This window comes from Protopterus annectens, chromosome 3.part0 (assembly GCF_019279795.1).
Source record: "Protopterus annectens isolate FY-2018-M chromosome 3.part0, PAN1.0, whole genome shotgun sequence".
NCBI classification, from domain to species: Eukaryota; Metazoa; Chordata; order Ceratodontiformes; family Protopteridae; genus Protopterus; species Protopterus annectens.
Genome location: NC_056731.1, coordinates 1,122,661,869 through 1,122,680,885, shown reverse-complemented (window position 1 = coordinate 1,122,680,885; position 19,017 = coordinate 1,122,661,869). Strand labels below are relative to the sequence as shown.

Genomic DNA, 19,017 nt, shown 5'->3' with positions numbered 1-19,017 from the left:
TCAGCATCTGAAGAGTTTGTGAATAATCGTCAAAATAACTACACATTTATAAAATGTATTGTGGAACTTACTTAACTGTGTGCCCAAATCTTATTGCTAAATTTTGATTTTGGAGGTATTACTGATTTCTTTGTTTTTGTCCCCCCCCCCATACCTATTAACAAGACCCCCCATTTTTTTTATTACAACTTTACAGTCCAGATGTGTGTTACAGCTACTGACCTGCAGACCACAACACCATTCCCCTCTTAGTGCAGCAGACCTAAGGTAGAGACATGGTTCAAAGGGTGCATTTCACCTTTACAGAAATTATTTTATAGCTCCCATGAGGTTGGGGACCATAGTGCTTTTAGTATTCTTAAAATAAATGGACTTATTCCCCAGCAGGATTTTTCTCTAGGATTCCCAAATACAGATGTTGTCTAGTGAGGCCAGGTGACTTGGTGATCATAGGAGATCTGCACACTGACCCCAGAGATGTCAAAGTATCAAGTGTCCTCTTTTGAACTCACTGGCTGATACCCCACCAGATTTGTTTTGTTTTGTGACTGAATCTGTTGCTCACACTGTTCTGTAAGCCTCCATTCTCTTCAAATAACTTTGTTTTTTTTTTGGGCTGTGGCTTATAACCCCCTTACCAATTTTAGTGAAGCTTAAACTGGAAGGAGTTATTTCCATGTGCCTATGTTATAACTTCCTCCTTCAGAGGTCAGATGGCACCAAAGGAAAACCCTCGTAGTGGGTTATTCTGCTCTGAATCTGGACCATTCCTTTTTCCTCTGAGAAAGTACAGTTGTGTACACTTACTATAAATGTAGATGTTCAAGTGTATTCACTGTTGCAGTCATTACATTTGGGCTATCTGCTTGCAGTAGCCCCCAGTCAGCCTGATTAACAATGTCTTGGGTCCTGCATCGGTTGCTGTCCCTTCTTCCATTACGTCAGGTTGTCAGGGGTATAAAACATGCAGCCGATGCCATTATATCAATTTTTCTAGCCCCAGATACCAGGTGCTCTCCTAATGGGAAGCAATTAAATCTATAATACCAAGGATATACCTCCAACAAAAAAGCAAATACACCAAAGAGCTCTTTGAGCATAGTAAGCGAGAGTAGAGGTTTAGCTAAAAGAAGAAAGGGGGTTGGAGGGAGGGTAACCAGAACTGCAACAGTGAATGCACTCAAATATCTACATTTAAGTGTACACAACTTTATTATGTTCTTCGTATTTCACTGTTGCAGTTATTACATTTGGGTAGATTCCCAAAGCTAAGGTTGGGAGGAGGAATTTAAATAGAATTAGGACCAGCTATAAGGCCCTGCAACACTGCAGTGGCAAAACCAGCTCTGGATTTGGTGAAAAATTGGTGAATAATAATGCTTGGTGAAAGTATGTACAGAAATCCAGGTAGCAGCTTCTAGGCTGTCCCTTGTAGGGACGCTCCTGAGAAAGGCTGTAGAGGTAGATGCAGCCCTGGTTGAATGGGGTCTGATGCCCTGTGGGATAGGTTTTCCATGGAGATTATACCATAAATGAATGCAGTGGCCTATCCCTTTTGAAATGGTTAGCTTTGAAACAGCTTTCCCCTCTGCCCCTGCAGCACATGCCACCAGCAGTTGTTCAGATTTCCTTTGAGGTTTAGTCCTGTCCAAGTAGAATCTAAGTTGTCTGTGCACATCTAAGGAGTGCGGTATCCATTCCCCTTTGTTCTGTGGGTTAGGAAAGAAGGTAGGCAAATGAATGGACTGATTAAGAGCCACACTGCATACCACTTTGGGCATGAAGGAGGGATTGGTTCTGAGGGACACCATGTCCACATGAAAGATGATGAAAGACTCCACTGCCATAAAGGCCTGTAACTCAAATACCCTTCTTGCAGAAGTGATTGCTAAATGGAAAGCTGTTTTCCTGGAAAGGAATTTTAAATCTGCAGTAGCAGCTGGCTCGAAAGGAGGAAGAGTGAGTTTCTCCAAGACAAAGTTAAGGTCCCAGGCTGGAGTTGGAGCTCTCCTCGGTGGCCTTAAATTTTTGGCCCTTCTGAGGAACTGCGTGAGCAGTGGGTGAGAGAAGAGAGGAGGCTCTGTGCTATAATTAACTGAAATGGCTGAGGCATGAATTTTGATGGAGGAAAAGGACAAGTCCTTATGAAGCATCTCAGTCAAATATTGTGAAATCTGAGGTAAATTGGGCACTGCTGCGCACATCCCTTGAGATTGGTTCCAGGTACAAAATCTTTTCCATTTTGCAGCATAATATTTTCTAGTACTAGGCCTCCTAGCCTCTAAAATGATATCCATCACTGATTTACTGAGGGATGGTAAAGGAGAGATTAGGTAATTAGCCAGGCTGCTAGGTTCAAGGTTAGCAGCTGAGGGTGCAGAATCTGTTTCTCCTGCTGAGACAACAGGGAAGGAGTCTGAAGCAGGTGCCATGGGGCCAAGAGTGACATACTGCGCAGGAGGGGGTACCAGTGCTGGCGTGGCCAGTCTGGTGCAATTAAAATCATCCTTGGCTTGTCCTGTTTGATCTTTAGTAGTACCTTGGAGAACAGAGGCAGAAGAGGAAAGGCATAAGCTGAAGGATAGAGCATACACTTTCCAAGCTAGTTTATGGGGAATCCTTGTGCAAAATTTGTCCAATTGATGGTTCTGGGGGGAGGCAACAGGTCTATATCTGGGCTCCCCCATTTACTTGTCAACATGTTGAAAATCCTTGGTTCCAGTTTCCACTCATGTGGGTACATGAGGTTTCTGCTTAGTCCAGCTGCCAGTGTATTTAGTTTTCCTGGCAGGAATTGAGCTTGTAGGTGCACATGGTAGCTCAAGACTGTGTTCCACAATGCCATGGCTAGTCTGCAGAGGGGGTAAGAGTGTGTACCCCCCTGCTTGTTTATGTACCACATGACCGTGGTGTTGTCCGTCTTTCCCATTAGTTGTCCTGGAAGAATGTGGTCCTTGAAGGCTGTCAGAGCATTCTGTACAGCTAACATTTCCTTTTGATTTATGTGTAGGTGCATTTGACTTGGGTTCCATTTGCCCTGAATGCACTTCCCTGCCACGTCAGCCCCCCATGCATAGAGTGATGCATCTGTTGTTAAGGTTTGGGTGGCAGGGGGTAGTGTGAATTGTAGTCCCTTGTTTTGGTGGCAGGCCTCTGCCCACCAAAGGAACTCTAGGCATAGGCAAGGTATGATAGGAATTCTGTGAATGTTGACACCATAGGCTTTTGAGATACCATTGTAGTCTCCTCATATGCAGCCTTGCATATGGAATTAGAAGAATGCAGGAGGCCATGAACCCCAAGGCTTGCAGTATTTGCCTTGCAGATAACTGGGTTTTTGTGGCCACTTGTTTGAAGTAGGTTGTCAAATGAGCTGGTTTCTCTGGCATGAGGAAAGCCACCTGGGAAGTTGTATTCAAGCTTCCTCCCAGGAATATAATCTGTTGACAGGGTACCAGGTGTGATTTCTTTTCATTTATGGTGTAGCCCAGACAAGTCAGTACCCTTTGAACAAAGGCCGGATGATTCAAAAGTATGTCCTGGCTTTCTGCCTGAATTAGACAATCGTCCAGGTATGGATATATTTGAATATTTCTTTGACTGCAGAAAGCAATGACTGGAGCTAGGCACTTTGTGAATACCCTGGGTGCAGTAGATAAGCCAAAGGGCAGTGCAGAGAACTGATAGTGCATGTAGCCTGCTTTGAAGCTTAGGTATCTTCTGCAAGACTCCCTGATAGGGATGTGCAGGTATGCTTCTGTTAAGTCTAGTGTTGCCAACCATGCATCTTTGCCTAGCATAGGAAGCAGCTGGTGAAGAGTCAGCATCTTGAATTTTGGAATCACCAGAATGATATTTAGAGCAGAAAGGTCTAGGATAGGACACCATGTATTGCCTTTACTGGGTACCAGAAAAAGCCTTGAATAGAAACCTTGTTCCTTTTCCTCTTCTGGTACCAACTGAATAGCACCCATGCTTAAGAGAGAGAGTACTTGATTTTGGGCCTCTGCCCACTGATTTGGGGGTAGGTCTGGCCACCCGCTTGGTGTTGGTAAGGTGTGGAAGTGAAATCTGTATCCTTGACACACTATATTTAAAACCCATTTGTCCTGGGTAAAGAGTTCCAAGTTTTTGGCCTGCAGACCAGTCTTTCTGCCTAAAGGAGCATTCAGTTGGGAAGTGCTTGAAAGTTTTAAAAGCAAGTCATTGAGACAGTTTTCCATAGGGGGGAGTCTTACTACTCCCTGATTTGGGTGAGGAAATCCCCCATTGCTTAGTCTTGTGTGTCCCCTGGGACTGAAACCTGGAGTTTCTGCTGTGTCTGGGTTTGGCTTGAGAAGACCTGGAAGGGGCTGGAAAGGACCAATTCTTAGAGGGTCAGTGCCTACTAAATCTAGGAGGCTGAACTTGTAAGAAATCTTTAACAGTTTGCATAGATTTAGCTTTATCTTCCATCTTTTTAAGAACTTCCTCAGCCTTGTTGCCAAACAGGCGGTCCTGAGTTAAGGGAGCATCGAACAATTTAGTTTTAACATGATTAGGCAAAGATTGCTCCTTAAGCCAAGCATGCCTTCTGAGCACAGACCCAGTAACAGCAGCCCTGCAAGAGGCCTCTAATGAATCAAATCCACATTGCAAAGTATGTTTTCCAACCTGTTCAGCAGAATGCATTAAATCCTGTAATTCTTTATTTTCCACAGTCAGGAATCAACATCATTTTCTGTTTAAGCAATCCAGTAACATGTTGCTGATACTTTAACATATGAAACTGGCAGTTTAAAGCCCTAATGGCCAAGGTTGCAGAAGTGTAAACCTTCTTACCTCAATTATCCCTGGAGTCTCCATCAGAAGAAGTAGGATTTTTAGCTGTAGAAGCCTTAATGCCCTTGGGTCCCTGTGAAATAGTCTCTGGATCCACAATAGGATTTTTAAAAAGGAACTTGTGAGAATCAGGAACCCTGTAATATCTGTCAGGTTTTCTGGGAGCAGGAGGCAAAGAATCAGGGAACAAACTAGATTTCGAAAAAGTATCATCAACAATGTCTAGCACAGGAGGAATAGCTAAAGGCCTATGCTGAGGCAGGAGTAAGAAATCCCTAAACCTCTTTTTAGAATCAGAAAAATCCTGGCTTTCCCAGTGGAAATGCTCCCTTAGAGTATGTAGGGTTTCACCAAAGGAAAAATCCTCTGGAGGGGAAGCAGAGGGAATAGAGTCCTCTGCATCAGAATCCTCATAAGTAGATAAGGGCAAATCCAGATCATCAGAAGAATCAGAAAAATCAGAATCCTGTTCAGAAAATTCATAAACAACTTCAGAACTAGGTCTCTTAGAAGGGGGAGGTTGGCTTCCCCTGATTAGAGTTATAAGATCTTCAGCATTCTTATCATTTGTTTTTTAGGTATAGAGGCCTGAGCATGTGGCCTGGGCGTCGGTTTTTTAGGCATGGTTCGAGATTTAGGCCAAAATGAAGAAGGAGGCATTGGTTTAATATGCAAGTCTGTAGGCCTGAATACACCCTCAGAAGCCAGTGCCTGCACAGTGGCTCCGGACCCATCCAAGGTAGAGACATCCACGGGTTCCATAGTTGAAGCATTTCATGGCATACCGGACTCCAAATGGGTCTCAGTAGAGGCCTGCAAATCAGAAGTAGCAGGTATCAGGGGCTGCAAAAGTGCCTCACTGAGTACCAGCGAACTGGCGACTGGCTTAGGAGAAGCGTCATTGGCAGTTTTGGACCTCGGCGGCCTGTCTTTGTCTTTATCTTTTTTTTTTTCAAAATCCCGGTAGTCGGATGGCTAACCGACGACATTTCTGGATAATTAAACTGAGAACCGAAATATTTAGAAGCAAAAATATACCAACGACGGATAGTGTGCTGATTAAATAAAGCACAAAACTGACAGCAAGGTACGTTGTGGTCAGGGCCTAGACAAGGAATACAGTATGAATGAAAATCTTTATGAGGTATTTGCTTTCCAGAAGTAATGCAATTATTAACTTTTACTGACATCAGTAAGGAGCAAGAAAAAGTTTCCCCAATGGGGTACTTAGCTTTAGTTGAAGAATTTGGTTCTGAAATGCAAAAATGAAAATTTCAGGAGTCGGCCGACCAGCACTTGCGAACTGCTTCTGCTTCAGGCACTGCATGGTAAGAAAGACTGGGGTAATGGCACTGCATGTTTTATACCCCTGATGACCTGACGTCATGGAAGAAGGGACAGCAACTGACGCAGGACCCAAGACTTTGTTAATCAGGCCGACTGATGGTACTGCAAGCAGATAACCCAAATGTAATGACTGCGACAGTGAAACACGAAGAACATCAGCTTTTCAGCCTCAACACTGGCTTGCATTTAGGAGATAGGCAGTTTAATTTCTTTTTAACTGGTCAGCTGCCCACCCATGGCCATGATTTGACTAACTCATCCCCTCCTTTTAAGCAATGGGGCAAATTATAGAAGACTACCCTTGTCATAACAAGGTTAATGTTAATGATAATAGGCCAACAATTACTGAGATGGATTTGACTGCTTTATCACTCTTTGGTTGGATTTAGAACTTTATTGAGGCTTCTTTCCTCATTTACTGCCCATCTAACTGGTTAACTTGCTTGTTGGCTAACTAGAATGGAACAGTAGGTGAGTTCTTTTGTTTGAAACTTCAGACTTCCTTCAACTGAGGTGCTAATTCCAAGGTTGCTAACTATCTATCAAATTGTAAGCAGTAAAACCTAAACAGCTATCATTCACTGAGTTCCACTCCTTGATACAGGAGCAGATAGATAATTACTTTTGTAAGTGCTGTGCTTTGTAACAAACTTAATTTGGATCTGTAAAAGTCTTGCCTAGGTTGAAAGTCCTTATCCAGTAAGTCTGCATGTTTTTGGAAAAAGATAATTTAGGTTTGTAACTGAGAGATTTTATTGACAATATGCTGCTGTTAGTGTTTCTGAACAGACTGGGTATAGTCCCCACTGACTCTAGAGTCGTACATATTTCAGAAGCCAAACTTTTTTTTTCTGGCATTGCTACAACCTTATTATGGTAGAGTTGCTATGTAAAATAGTTTTTCATACTGTTGTACATATTAGCATAGTCTTGCAGTCCTATATAAACTTAGTCATTTTAATCCTGTCTTGCACTCAACTGTTGCCAAATTTGAGGCACAATATGAAAGGGAGTCGAGACATGTTTTAAAACAGCATGTAGAAGAATGATCTGGAAAGAGACACTTTGAATAAACTTACAGCAGATTGTACTAGGTGTTTTATGAAAGCTTATATGGGTGGTGCTGTATTAGTAATGGACACCGAAATATGTGCTCAAAATAGAAGTGATGTTAACTGCTATAAATTAGTGAATGTGAATGCTATAAATTAGTGAATGTGAATGCTATTAATGTGATATACAGCACTAAAGTTGCTAACTAAAGGTTGTCTTTCACAGGAAATGTTCAGTATGTGTTTGGTTTCAAAGCCAGTGATTCCTATATTTTGTGGTATTCCCAAGGTGGATACAAATGAAACAGGTAATTCTTTTAGGCCAATAGTGTCAACTACAAGGCCCAAAACAGAAGCATTAGCCATTATGGTTGACAAAATGTTGAACCCCCTAATGAAAGATGTACCCTATTATATAAAAGGCACATCTGATTTTGTTGATAAATTAAAATAACTATTACACAGGAAAATGTAGGAATAACAAGAGTAATTTATTTTATTTCAGAAAAAATGAACTACCTGGATGATGAAGTATTTTTAATGGGAGAATTGTTTGAAATGGTTCTCAAAAAAATATTTTTTCCTTTTTAACAAAACAATATTATCAAAAGGTATCTGTTGTGACTGTGCAGACAGTTGTGGCCCCCGGTTATGCAAATCATTTTATGGCTAGATGGGAAAATTACTTTTTGTATCAGTTAGCCTTTATGATTTATGTAAACAGAACAACCCAATTTTTTATAAATTTACACCAAGCCATTCACAGAAGTTATCCACTTTTTGGATATAGAAATTTTTAAGACACTTGTCATAGGAAGCTTTAGGTACAAGGATTTACAAAAATCAGGCCAGTGGGAATTTCATTGTTCACTACGGTAGTATACATCTGAAGAGCCTAAAACTGAATATAGTTTTAAAAAAATGAAATACTTTAAAGCCAAATGATTAGGATTTTGTGGCTGACCTGTGAAAAAATGGGTCTACTTCTAAATGTAGAAGTTTCAAAACTTCAAATTTCTTTTAGTCAAGACCATAAGATTGAAGTTTTGAAACTTCAAACTGTTTAAATGGAGATCGCCAGACAGCATGGAGCTGTATATTTACAGTTTTCCTCACTGTAGTGTGATCTCAGAGTTGGTAAATTTAATTAGCAGGGGGTATGGGGGGTACAGGGAGCTTGCACGCTGCAAAAACATAAAAAAGGATTTTTTTTTGTTTTTATTTTTTATTTACCTTTCAAAGTTTCAAATCTTTGATCTTATGGTCTCTACCATAAGAAATTCAAAGTTTTGAAACTTCAAAATTTAGAACTAGACCTGAAGAAATACATTTTAAAAAAAGATGAGATAATTGAGAAACATGTTTACACTGAGATGTTAATGTGAAGTAATAGTTACTGAAATTGCAGAGTAAATGCAGAAAGTGAGGGTAAGGAAATTCATATTCATATTAGGGAGTAAAGTTGAAAGGACCCCAAATTGGCGATGCATAGTTACTGATACAGATCCCTGGGGATGGGGGTTACATTTTAGTCTCGACAGTGTTGCTATTAAAAGCATGGTAAGAAACAATTGGCAGATTCTGAAAAGTAATATAATCATCTCTGCAGTTATGGGTAAGAAGCCTCATTTTTTATAACATTAGGGTGACAAGTTAAAAAGTTTTTTGGAGAAGAATGAACACGGTGTGGGAGAAAGGGTCATGCAGAAATGGAAAGGAACATATTCTGCATGCTTTTCTTGTAATACTGTTTAAGTTTACAAAATGGGCAGAAAACTTCAGCAAAGAATACAAAACCATGTATATGCTGTAAAAGTAAAGATAATGGAAATACATTATACAAGCATTCCACATTCTTACACATGTTAAGGAATGTGTGTTTTATTTTATCAAGACTGTGAGTACTTCTGAAAGTGGAGGAAATGTTGAGCTGCTGCTTGACAGGAGAGAACTTTTCTGGCAACTTGAGCTGGCAGCTAACATCCTGTAAACATTCTGCCATTTTGAGCTTCTAGATCTGCTGTTTTGAACATCGATGTTCTGAACATTCAGTGTTCTAACAGGGAATCCTGTATCTGTTCAGAACATTGACATTCAGAATAGCAACCCCAGAAACTTGAATTGGCAGAATGTCAAACTGCATTAACAGCGAAGCACAGGAGATCATACAGTGGAGGTGGGTGATTGTGCGAGACAGCAGTACAGCTGGGGTTTAGGTTTTTGACATCACAGGTAGAGTGTAATCTTGGAGTTTGTATATATAAGTAGCAGGGGATGTGGGGCCCCGTACAAAAATATGTAAATTCAATCTTCCTTTATTCACTGTTATGGCAGTTTGACATTCTGCCATTTCGAGCTTCTGAAGGTCAGTGTTCTCAACTTTGATGTTCTGAACATTCAGTGTTGTAATACAAACACACACACACACACACACACAAACACTATCTCTCTCTCTATATATATATATATATATATATATATATATATATATATATATATATATATATATATATATATATATATATATATATATATATATATATATATATATATATATATATATATATATATATATATATATATATATATATATATATATATATATATATATACTTATATCTATCTATATATATATATATCTATATATATATATATATATATGGGTCTACTTCAAACATTTGAACAAAACCCACATTATCGAGACGAGTTTGCCAAAAGTGAATAATAGTGAATCCTTAAAACAACGAATCGCAGAAATTTGAAAAGCAGTTATTAACATGTAGTCAGTAGCAGCAGTAGCATAATAGATGTACAAAAGTCCTTTTCCACAAGGTAGTGCGATCTCGGAGTTGGTATCATTAATTTACGGGGGGTGGGGCAGAGTGGGCTTGCCACCTGCAATAGCAATGTAATAAAACAATTATAGTCTTTTCTGTATTGTATTTACAGTAATGTTTCTTTAATGTAGTGTCGAAGTATGGGAAGAGTTAGTAGTTGGATGTTTTGATAGCGGTATAGGGTGATTTCTTTACCTATGTATGTTACTGCAAGTTGTTAGTTTATTTTTATAAGATCTGTTGATAAATTGTTGAGAGATATCCTTTGAGTTTTTTTCAATATTATATGATTTGTTGTTTTAAGTTTTTACTGTTATTCACTTTTGGTAAACTCGTCTCGATAATGTGGGTTTCGTTCAAATGAGCTCATTTGAAGTATACCCATATAAAGATGGTTTATTAGTTAGCGCTTTCATCAATTGACTCACAGTGGACTTCATCAGACTAAAACTTTTAAAACTCAAGTATGTTTAAATAAAAGTTTGTTGCAAATCACATGTTCAGTTTACAGCAATCGACAAACATTCTAGGTCATAAGCATGCCCCTTCCTATAACTTAATACATTCAAAATATTCACATAAAATAAAGTAGCAGCAAAGTTCAAGTTGATGTCAGGAGATGAACTTCAGATGGACTGCTTGTAAGGCTAATGTCTTAACCACTACACCAGATAATATTCACAACACAGAACAGAAATAGTTACTTCAGTCTCCTTTTTTTCAGTTCCAGCTTGATGATAATTAATTCCTTCAAGGAAGGGAGAATGTTAGCTGCCAGCTCAAGTTGCCAGAAAAGTTTCTTCTTGCAAAGCAGTAACTCAACTAACATGTTTCGTGATTATCTTTACTTTTTATAGCATAGGTATGGTTTTGTATTCTTTGAATAAGTTCCCTGCCTATTTTTCCAACATAAAAAGCATAACAGGAGATGTATGCAGCAATTTAAACAACATTCTTGCTACCACAATTAAAATGTTCATTAGCACCACATTTTCCCTGTTTTATCATCACAGTAATATGGACTATTAACAATGAACCTGCTAGTGCCATAAAAACACAGGCATACGGTCCCTTCTTTTTCTGTGTGACTCTCCCCCACTGTGTTCCTTTCCAATAAACTTTTTAAGTTGTCACCTTTGATGTTATAAAAACTTAGAGGTCTCACCACAGCTGCAGAGATAGTTGCATTACTTTTCAGAATTTTCTAGTTGTTTCATATAATTCTTTTAATAGCAAAACTATCCGCACTAAAATTATCGGCATCCCCAAAGTTCTCACTTGTTTATGACCATCAGTAATTAAGCACTGACGAGTTGGATCCCTTTCAATGTCACTCCCTAATAATATGGGTTTGAATTTCCCGCCCTGTCTTTCTTCACTTGCTCCACAGTTTTGTTAACTTTCACCTGACAGTAACCCTTCTGTGTAAACATGTTTTTAATTGTCTCATATTTTGTTCAAAATCTATTTCTTCATAGGTAAGCCTTGAGACCTTAATCATCTGGCTTCTATGTTCAGTTTTAGGCCCTTTGGATGCGGATTGCTGTAATGAAAATAGGAATTCCCACCTGCTTACTCTTTGTAAATCCTTGTACCTGTGCAACCTGTGTCAGGTCTCTCAAAATGTTCTATGTCCAAAACCGGGACCACTTCCTGTGATGTGATGCAAACTGTAAAAATTGAGTAGTTCTGTTTATGTAATCATTCAGTTTCTGTAAACTCCCTGACCACCCAGAAATAAAATCATCAATGTATTCCCAGCAGCAAGTAATGAACTGCATAAAGGCTTACTTTTACATAAAATAATGTTCCTGTCTGGCCATAAAAATATTTGCATAACTGGGAGCCATAACTGACCCCATAGCGACACCAGAAACCTTTTTGTAATTTTTTTCTTAAAAAGGAAGAAATTATTTTCAAGAATCAGTTCAAGCAGCTTGCCCATTAAAACATCTCATTATCACGTAGTTTAAATTTTTCTTGAATAAAAGAAATAACCCATGCTATTACTATATCCTGTGGAATAACTATGCACAAACTTTACACATTCAATGTAACTAACCTTATTTCCTGTGCAACTATTATTTTACTTTGCCAATAAAATTATTTGTATCTTTTATATAAGAGGGTACATGTTTGTTTAAGGTGTTAAACTTTTTGTCTGCCAGAATGGCCAATGTTTCTAATTTTGCAGCATACACTATTAGTCTAAAAGGAGGGTCGGTTTCATTTTATTGTCCCTTGGGCATGCCAAAAAATACAGGAATTACTGGCTTTGAAACCAAAAACACATTGCACAGTTCCTGTGAAATCAAACCTTTGGTTAGCAACTCCAGCAACATCTCATCCATTTGCTGTATCAGTATCATTCATGCTGACTACTTTATAATAGTTAACATCAGATAACATCAACTCTGTTTTTACACAGATCTCTTAGTGTCTATTACTAATAGGACACTGTCTGTATAGACTTTCATAAAGCACATAGTACGATCTGACATAAGTTTATTCCAAACTGTCTCTTTCAAAAGGATTTCATTTAAAATAAAATTTCTCTGCAGATTGATTTAAAACATATCTCAGTTCCCTTTCACATATTGTCCCAAATGCGGCAAAGGTAGAGTGTATAATGATATATATATATATATATATATATATATATATATATATATATATATATATATATATATATATATATATATATATATATATATATATATATATATATATATATATATATTCACTTTATATGCTCGAAATCCTGAAATATTGAATTTCAGAATCTTGAGCCCATAAAGTGGAAAACCTAAAACACCGAACACTCAGAAGCGCGAAATTCAAAATTTCACATTTAGGAGATGTTGAATTAGCGGTTCTAGTGTTTCACTGTGTTCATGAGTTCAGGTAAGTGTTTATGTTTTAAGGGTTTTGGGTAGGGGCTGTAGTGTGTGTTAGTGTGTTTTCTTACTGTGGTGTGTGTGTGTGCGAGGGGGATGTAGCTTGTGTGGTGGTGTTTCATGTATTTGTGTATGTAGTGCGACCTTGGAGTTAGTATATTTAAGTAGGGGGGGTGCAGGGGGGCTTGCTCCCCTGCTTGTAGTTAGGATTGGGTTGTGTGTTTGTTTGTGGGGAGGAAGGTGTGTGTATGTGTGTGCGTTGTATAGAAGTCACGATTTTGAATTTCACGCTTCTGAGTGTTCGGTGTTTTAGGTTTTCCACTTTATGGGCTTGAGATTCTGAAATTCAATATTTCAGGATTTTGAGCATATAAAGTGAATCTATATATATATATATATATATATATATATATATATATATATATATATATATGGATTTAGGACTATTGAACGAAAGTTCAGTAGGCTGAATCCAAATTCACCGAACACACTTTAGCGAAAGCGCTTTTAACGGAAAAAGCACTTTCACTAAAGTCCCCAAAATAAACACCAAAACAAACAAAAAAAAACAAACAACACATAACTAAGGTTTACGCAGGAGGGCAATCCCCCCTGCACCCCCCCCATGTGGGGGCTGTGCCCCCACACCCCACTACTTTTATATTCTCACTCCGAGATCGCACTACAGTGGGGAAAAGGGAATATTCCCTCATCCCTACTGTACTACGATCATAGCAACAGCCATTCCCCCCTGATTTTCCCTATATTTTAGCATACTTTCATGAAAGTGCTTTTTCGGTGGAAAGCACTTTCGCAAATGTATAATCGGCAGTCTTGCTTTCAATGAAACTGCCATTCGAGCATTAGTACGGATTATATATATATATATATATATTTTTTTTTTTTTTTTTAGAAAAAAAGCTTTGTACATTTTGGTATACAGCAGGCTTTGCTTATCAATACATCACTGTGCAAGCGGAGTGGCCAAGATGGTGAGCAGTTAACAACACTGTGTTTAGCTTTGCTTCATTTTAACATCTCTGACAGGATTTTTGCTAAAAAACTCAAACAGATTGTTTCAAAACTTGATGGCTTTATACTTGAACATTTGCTGAAAGATTTACTGCAAAAAAATAGCAAGTTTGTAACTCTCTTAATTGCTTTTTCCTGTCAAGAAAAGTAGAAAGAACTAATTGTCTCAGCATGAGCCACTCTAAGCCCAGGGCACAGGACAGTACAATGAAAAAAGACATACAGGCTATACTAAATAACATCAGTGAATTATGTAAAAATAGATAAATTAGGAATATTTTAAATAGGAATGTAAAAAATAAGTTGAAGTGCTGAGTGAATCTCTTAAACAACAATCAGCACAAATCTCAAGTATAGAAGAGACACTGTCTGATTTGGATGGAAGATTTCTTGAAAATGAGAATAACACTGAATTTCTTCTGAAACAAAACAACTTATTCTTGGAAAATATAGAAGACTTAGAGAGCAGCTCTAGAAGGAATAATATCAGGATTTATGGGATTCCTGAAAAAGAAGTAGACAGTATGATTCAATTCCTTAATACCTGGCTACCTAAAACTTTGAACCTGCCTAAAGTTTTTTTCCTTTGGTATTGAAAGAGCACATAGATCACTTTCCAACTCACCTTTAAAAATTAAAAAACACCTTCACCAAAGTCCGTGATCATAAGATGTTTCTCAAGTCAAGATAAGGATTTAGTCTTAAAAGCTGCATGGACTAATTATCTAGTTAAAATTAAAAAAAATACTATAGGATTTGACACTGGCTATTGAACATTAGTGGTGTAATAGAGAAAAACATTTGCCTCTTTTTAAAAGCTTAAAGAAAAACAATATTAAGGCACAAATCATGTTTACAGCAAAAATAAGAATTCACCTTCCAGAATTAAAGAAGATTTTAACACCTTGGAAGATGCAATGGACTTTGTAGAGAAAAATAAAATCCTAGAAAAAAACAGAAGAAATGGACCAGAATCTATCAACTTCTTTGAAGAGAAATGCGACAAGAAATGGTTGGTTAATAAAAGGCAAAAACAGTAAAAAGTTGAAGGAAAAATAAAAATCATGGTTAAGAATTCTTATTAATTTAAATAAGTGCTTGAATACTTATGAAATAGTGCTGAATATTATTTTTTACAAAATAAATACTTTCTTTCTTTCCCTAGTTCAGATGGTTACTAGTTCCCTTTTTAAAATGTTCGAGTTTGATTCTTTTAGCTTTATATGAAATTAAAGCTACTTATTTTCAATTATAATTCATAAAGTTAAACCATTTTATTAAAAGTTAATCATTGTTATGATGAAACTTATGTTAGGTGGTACACTTCCTGATATCTTGGCATAGCTGTGTATTGTACTATTAAATATAATACAAGATGCAATAAATAACAATAAAGAGGCATGTTAAGTTACATTCTGGGTTCTTACAAGGTCCAGTAGTGTGCTACTGATAGTATACTTGACATGCAGTAGTACCCAGGTAAGACATGCTATGTTATAAACAAAGTATAAAAATATAGTTTTTTACATATATATATAAAAGTTATTATTGAAATGATCTAAAATAATTAGAGTAAGATTCACACGATTACAAGGGAAACCTGGATTGCACATAATTGTCATTCTTTTAATGCAAATTTATATGCTATGACTCCTTTGAAAAATGACAGCCTGCTTTATATTAAACATCTAATGCAAGCAGTGCTTACTGAATCATTAAATGTTATTTCTTTAAATACAATAGCTTTTAGTGGTTAAAATACTCTGAAATGTTTTTTTTTTTTTAGTATTTTGGAGGGGTTTGAGGGATTGATGTGTTATGTAGAGGTAGCTTGGATTTACTTGCAAGCATTTTTATGTGAATCATAACTGATAGACTGTTCATTTTCAAGTCCTTATCATGAAAACCTGCTTGAAACAACATAGAGTCATGAGCAATTTTGTGATACTGCAGGAGTTCTGAAAATTCTAAAAACTGTCCAGATTACCTATTCTTGTCTAAAAGTAAATAATCACAATATTTTGAATCATATGCTAAGGTGTCAAAGAATACAAGTTAGATGATAAACTAAAGACAGTGAATTGCATTCTAAACCACTGTCTGTTATTACATAGTTCTGAATGCTTGCTATTGATAGTATACTTGACATGCAATAGCAACCAGGAAAGTTAGGCTATGTTATAAACAAAGTATAAAAATATAGCTTCTTTACTTATTTTTATTTAACATTTAATTACTGGGATGGTTCGACTGGACAACAGTGTCCATTTTCAGCAGAGGCCTGAGGAGAAAAGCTCCAGCAAAGTACATTTTTACTAATACATGTCTAGTACAACAAAGAAAATTTTACTATACAGCTTATATATATATCTACTTACAGTCTAACAGAGATCAGTAAAGCAATTTATATACATAGGAGATTAATCAACAAAAATATATACATGAGAGATGAGATTAACACATAAAGTAGAAATACAGTCCAGCATGTCTTAGATTTTCTTAAGCCTGTACAGCACATTTAGTATGTCATATGACAGAATACAGTTTACAACTGTGAGGAAGACAAGGGTACAGGAGTTATAGAATGGATAGAAGTATAGTTAGAGGTTATATCTGAGTGAGGGAAAGTTATCCAGGTTAGTCTGTTAGCAGAGCCAGGTAGACGTTAGGTTATATTTTAGTAGTTTCTTAAAATTGGTGGTGCCGGAGGTGGATCTAATGTCGATGGGTAGGGAGTTCTAGATTTTGGCAATACTGTTTGAGTATAGTGAGTCACCAGCATTATTAGTACTTTTAGTGATGTTTACTAGGTTTTTGTTACTGGAGTGCAGGGTCTGGTTATTGGAATAGTGAGTAAGTAGACCTTTGAGAGTGGGTGTTTTTCCAGGTTGGTTGAGTATTTGGTGGGCCATGGAGAGCAGATTAAAAATTAGTAGGTTGTGGAATTCTAGCCATGATAATTTTTTTGAGTGTGTGACCAGTGATGGGATCTGTAGCTGGCATCTGTAGCGAACGTTGCTGTTTTATTATAGCATCTGCCTAGTTTGTTTATGTAAGTTTTCTTGAGGAAACATGGGTTCTGGCAATGGAGATTTTGGATTTGTCTGTGAGGAAACGTTGGTTCCTGTACAGGCTAACCATTTTTTGTGGACTTTTTTGATTGTTTGATTTATGTAGAGGTCAAAGTTCACATTTTGGTCTATTACTACTCCCAGGAGTTTGGTGTGGGAGACTGGGGTAATGATGGCATTGTTTGCTGAGGTGATTTTGAATAGAAAAGAGGGATCTGGTGATCTTTTATGGTGAAATAGGATGAGTTTTGTTTTTTCTGGGATTGAGTATTAACTGGGCATTGTTTAGCCAGGTTTCTGTTTTAGAGAATGCATGCTGTGTTATTTCCTGAAGATGGTGGAGTGTTGGAGCTGCACAAATTAAGGTAGAGTCATCTGTGTATTGTATTAACATGGCTTCATTAGTGGCAATGTGCAGGCTATTAGTGAATAATGAGAAGAGAAGAGGGCCAAGAATGGATCCTTGTGGGACCCCTAAGGTGACTGACAGCATTGGGGAGAGGGAGTTACACTATTTGACTGCTTGCTGCCTCCCAGTGAGATAGCTCTGGAACCAAGTGAGTGTGGAGTGTCTGGTTTTAAATTCTGATAGTGTGTTTAACAGTCTGTAGTCTGAGACCTTGTCCAATGCTTTTGAGAGGTCCAGAAAGATAGATGTGACCAGGTTGCCTTCATTTCTGAGAAGGCTGACAGAGTTAATGAAGCTTAGAAGGGCAGTGGTTGTACTATGGTGTGTGTGGAATCCATGTTGTGTTTTTGATAGTAGATTGATAGCAAGGAGATAGTGGAGGAATTGGGTATGGATGCATTTTTCCAGAATATTTGATAGTGGAGAGTGGATAGCAGTTGAACAAGTAGTTGGAAAGCTGTATAGAGCTGCCACCATTATGTAGTGGAATGATGTGGGCTATTTTCCAAATAGTTGGGACTTATTGTGTGGTTATAAGGATGGAGACAGGGTACGTGATAGCTTCTGCAGTGATTTTGAGATAGTCTGCAGGTAGTTTCTTATATAATTATATAATAATTAGAGTAAGATTCATGCTTTTACAAGTTAAACCTGGATTACACATGACTGTCATTCTTTTAATGCAAGTTTATATGCTATGTCTCCTTTAAAAAATGACAGTCTGCTTTATAGTGAACATATATAAATAGCAGTTACTGAATCAAATGTTATCCCTTTAAATACAATAGTTTTTAGTGGTTAACATACTTTGAAATGTTTTTTGTTGTTTTTTTAGTGATTTGGAAGGTTTTGAGGGATTGCTGTGTAATGTAGAGGTGGCATTCACTCGTGAATGTTTTTGTGTGAACTGTAGCTGATAAACTGTTCATTTGCAAGCTCTTGTCATGAGGTCCAGCTTGAAGCAGCTTAATTAGAGTCATTAGCACTTTTGTGATGTTGCAGGAGTTCTGAAAATTCTAAGAACTGTCCAGGTTACTTCTTCCTGTCTAAAAGTAAACAATCATAATATTTTTAATCATATGCTAAGATATCATTGAATTCAAGTTAAGTAAAAAGCAAAAGATAGTGAATTGCATTCTAAACCACTGTCAAGTATTAAATAGTTCTGAATGCTTGCAGTATACCGAAAGGATAGTTTATATACTAGCCTATAGAAAGGCACTTCTGTTAAAAAATAGGATAGTGTTTCTCTATTATTGTCTCTTTTTAGTGGTAACAAAACTTAATATCTCAGAACAATTTGTTATGGAACATTTGAATCTTAAAAGGGAAGATTTTTCAGATGTTTGTTCATATACTATTAGACATAACATTTAAAGAAAATATAGAACTGATTCTAACAGTAGTACTAGAGTAAAGAGTGTCAAATGTGTGAGGGTAAGTAGAAATGTTCTATTACATCATATTCTACAATAGGATTATAGCTAATATGTAAAACCTAGGAATATAGTAATAGCAAGAAAGATAGAAATAGAAATCTATCAAAATACG

General features: G+C 37.2%; 1 protein-coding gene across 3 annotated transcripts in view; it reads left to right on the top strand.

Annotated features, from left to right (window-relative positions):
* LAMA3 (laminin subunit alpha 3) overlaps positions 1-19,017 on the top strand; it is a 2,187,360-nt gene that overhangs the window by 1,478,799 nt on the left and 689,544 nt on the right. The gene's annotated exons all lie outside the window — the stretch shown is intronic.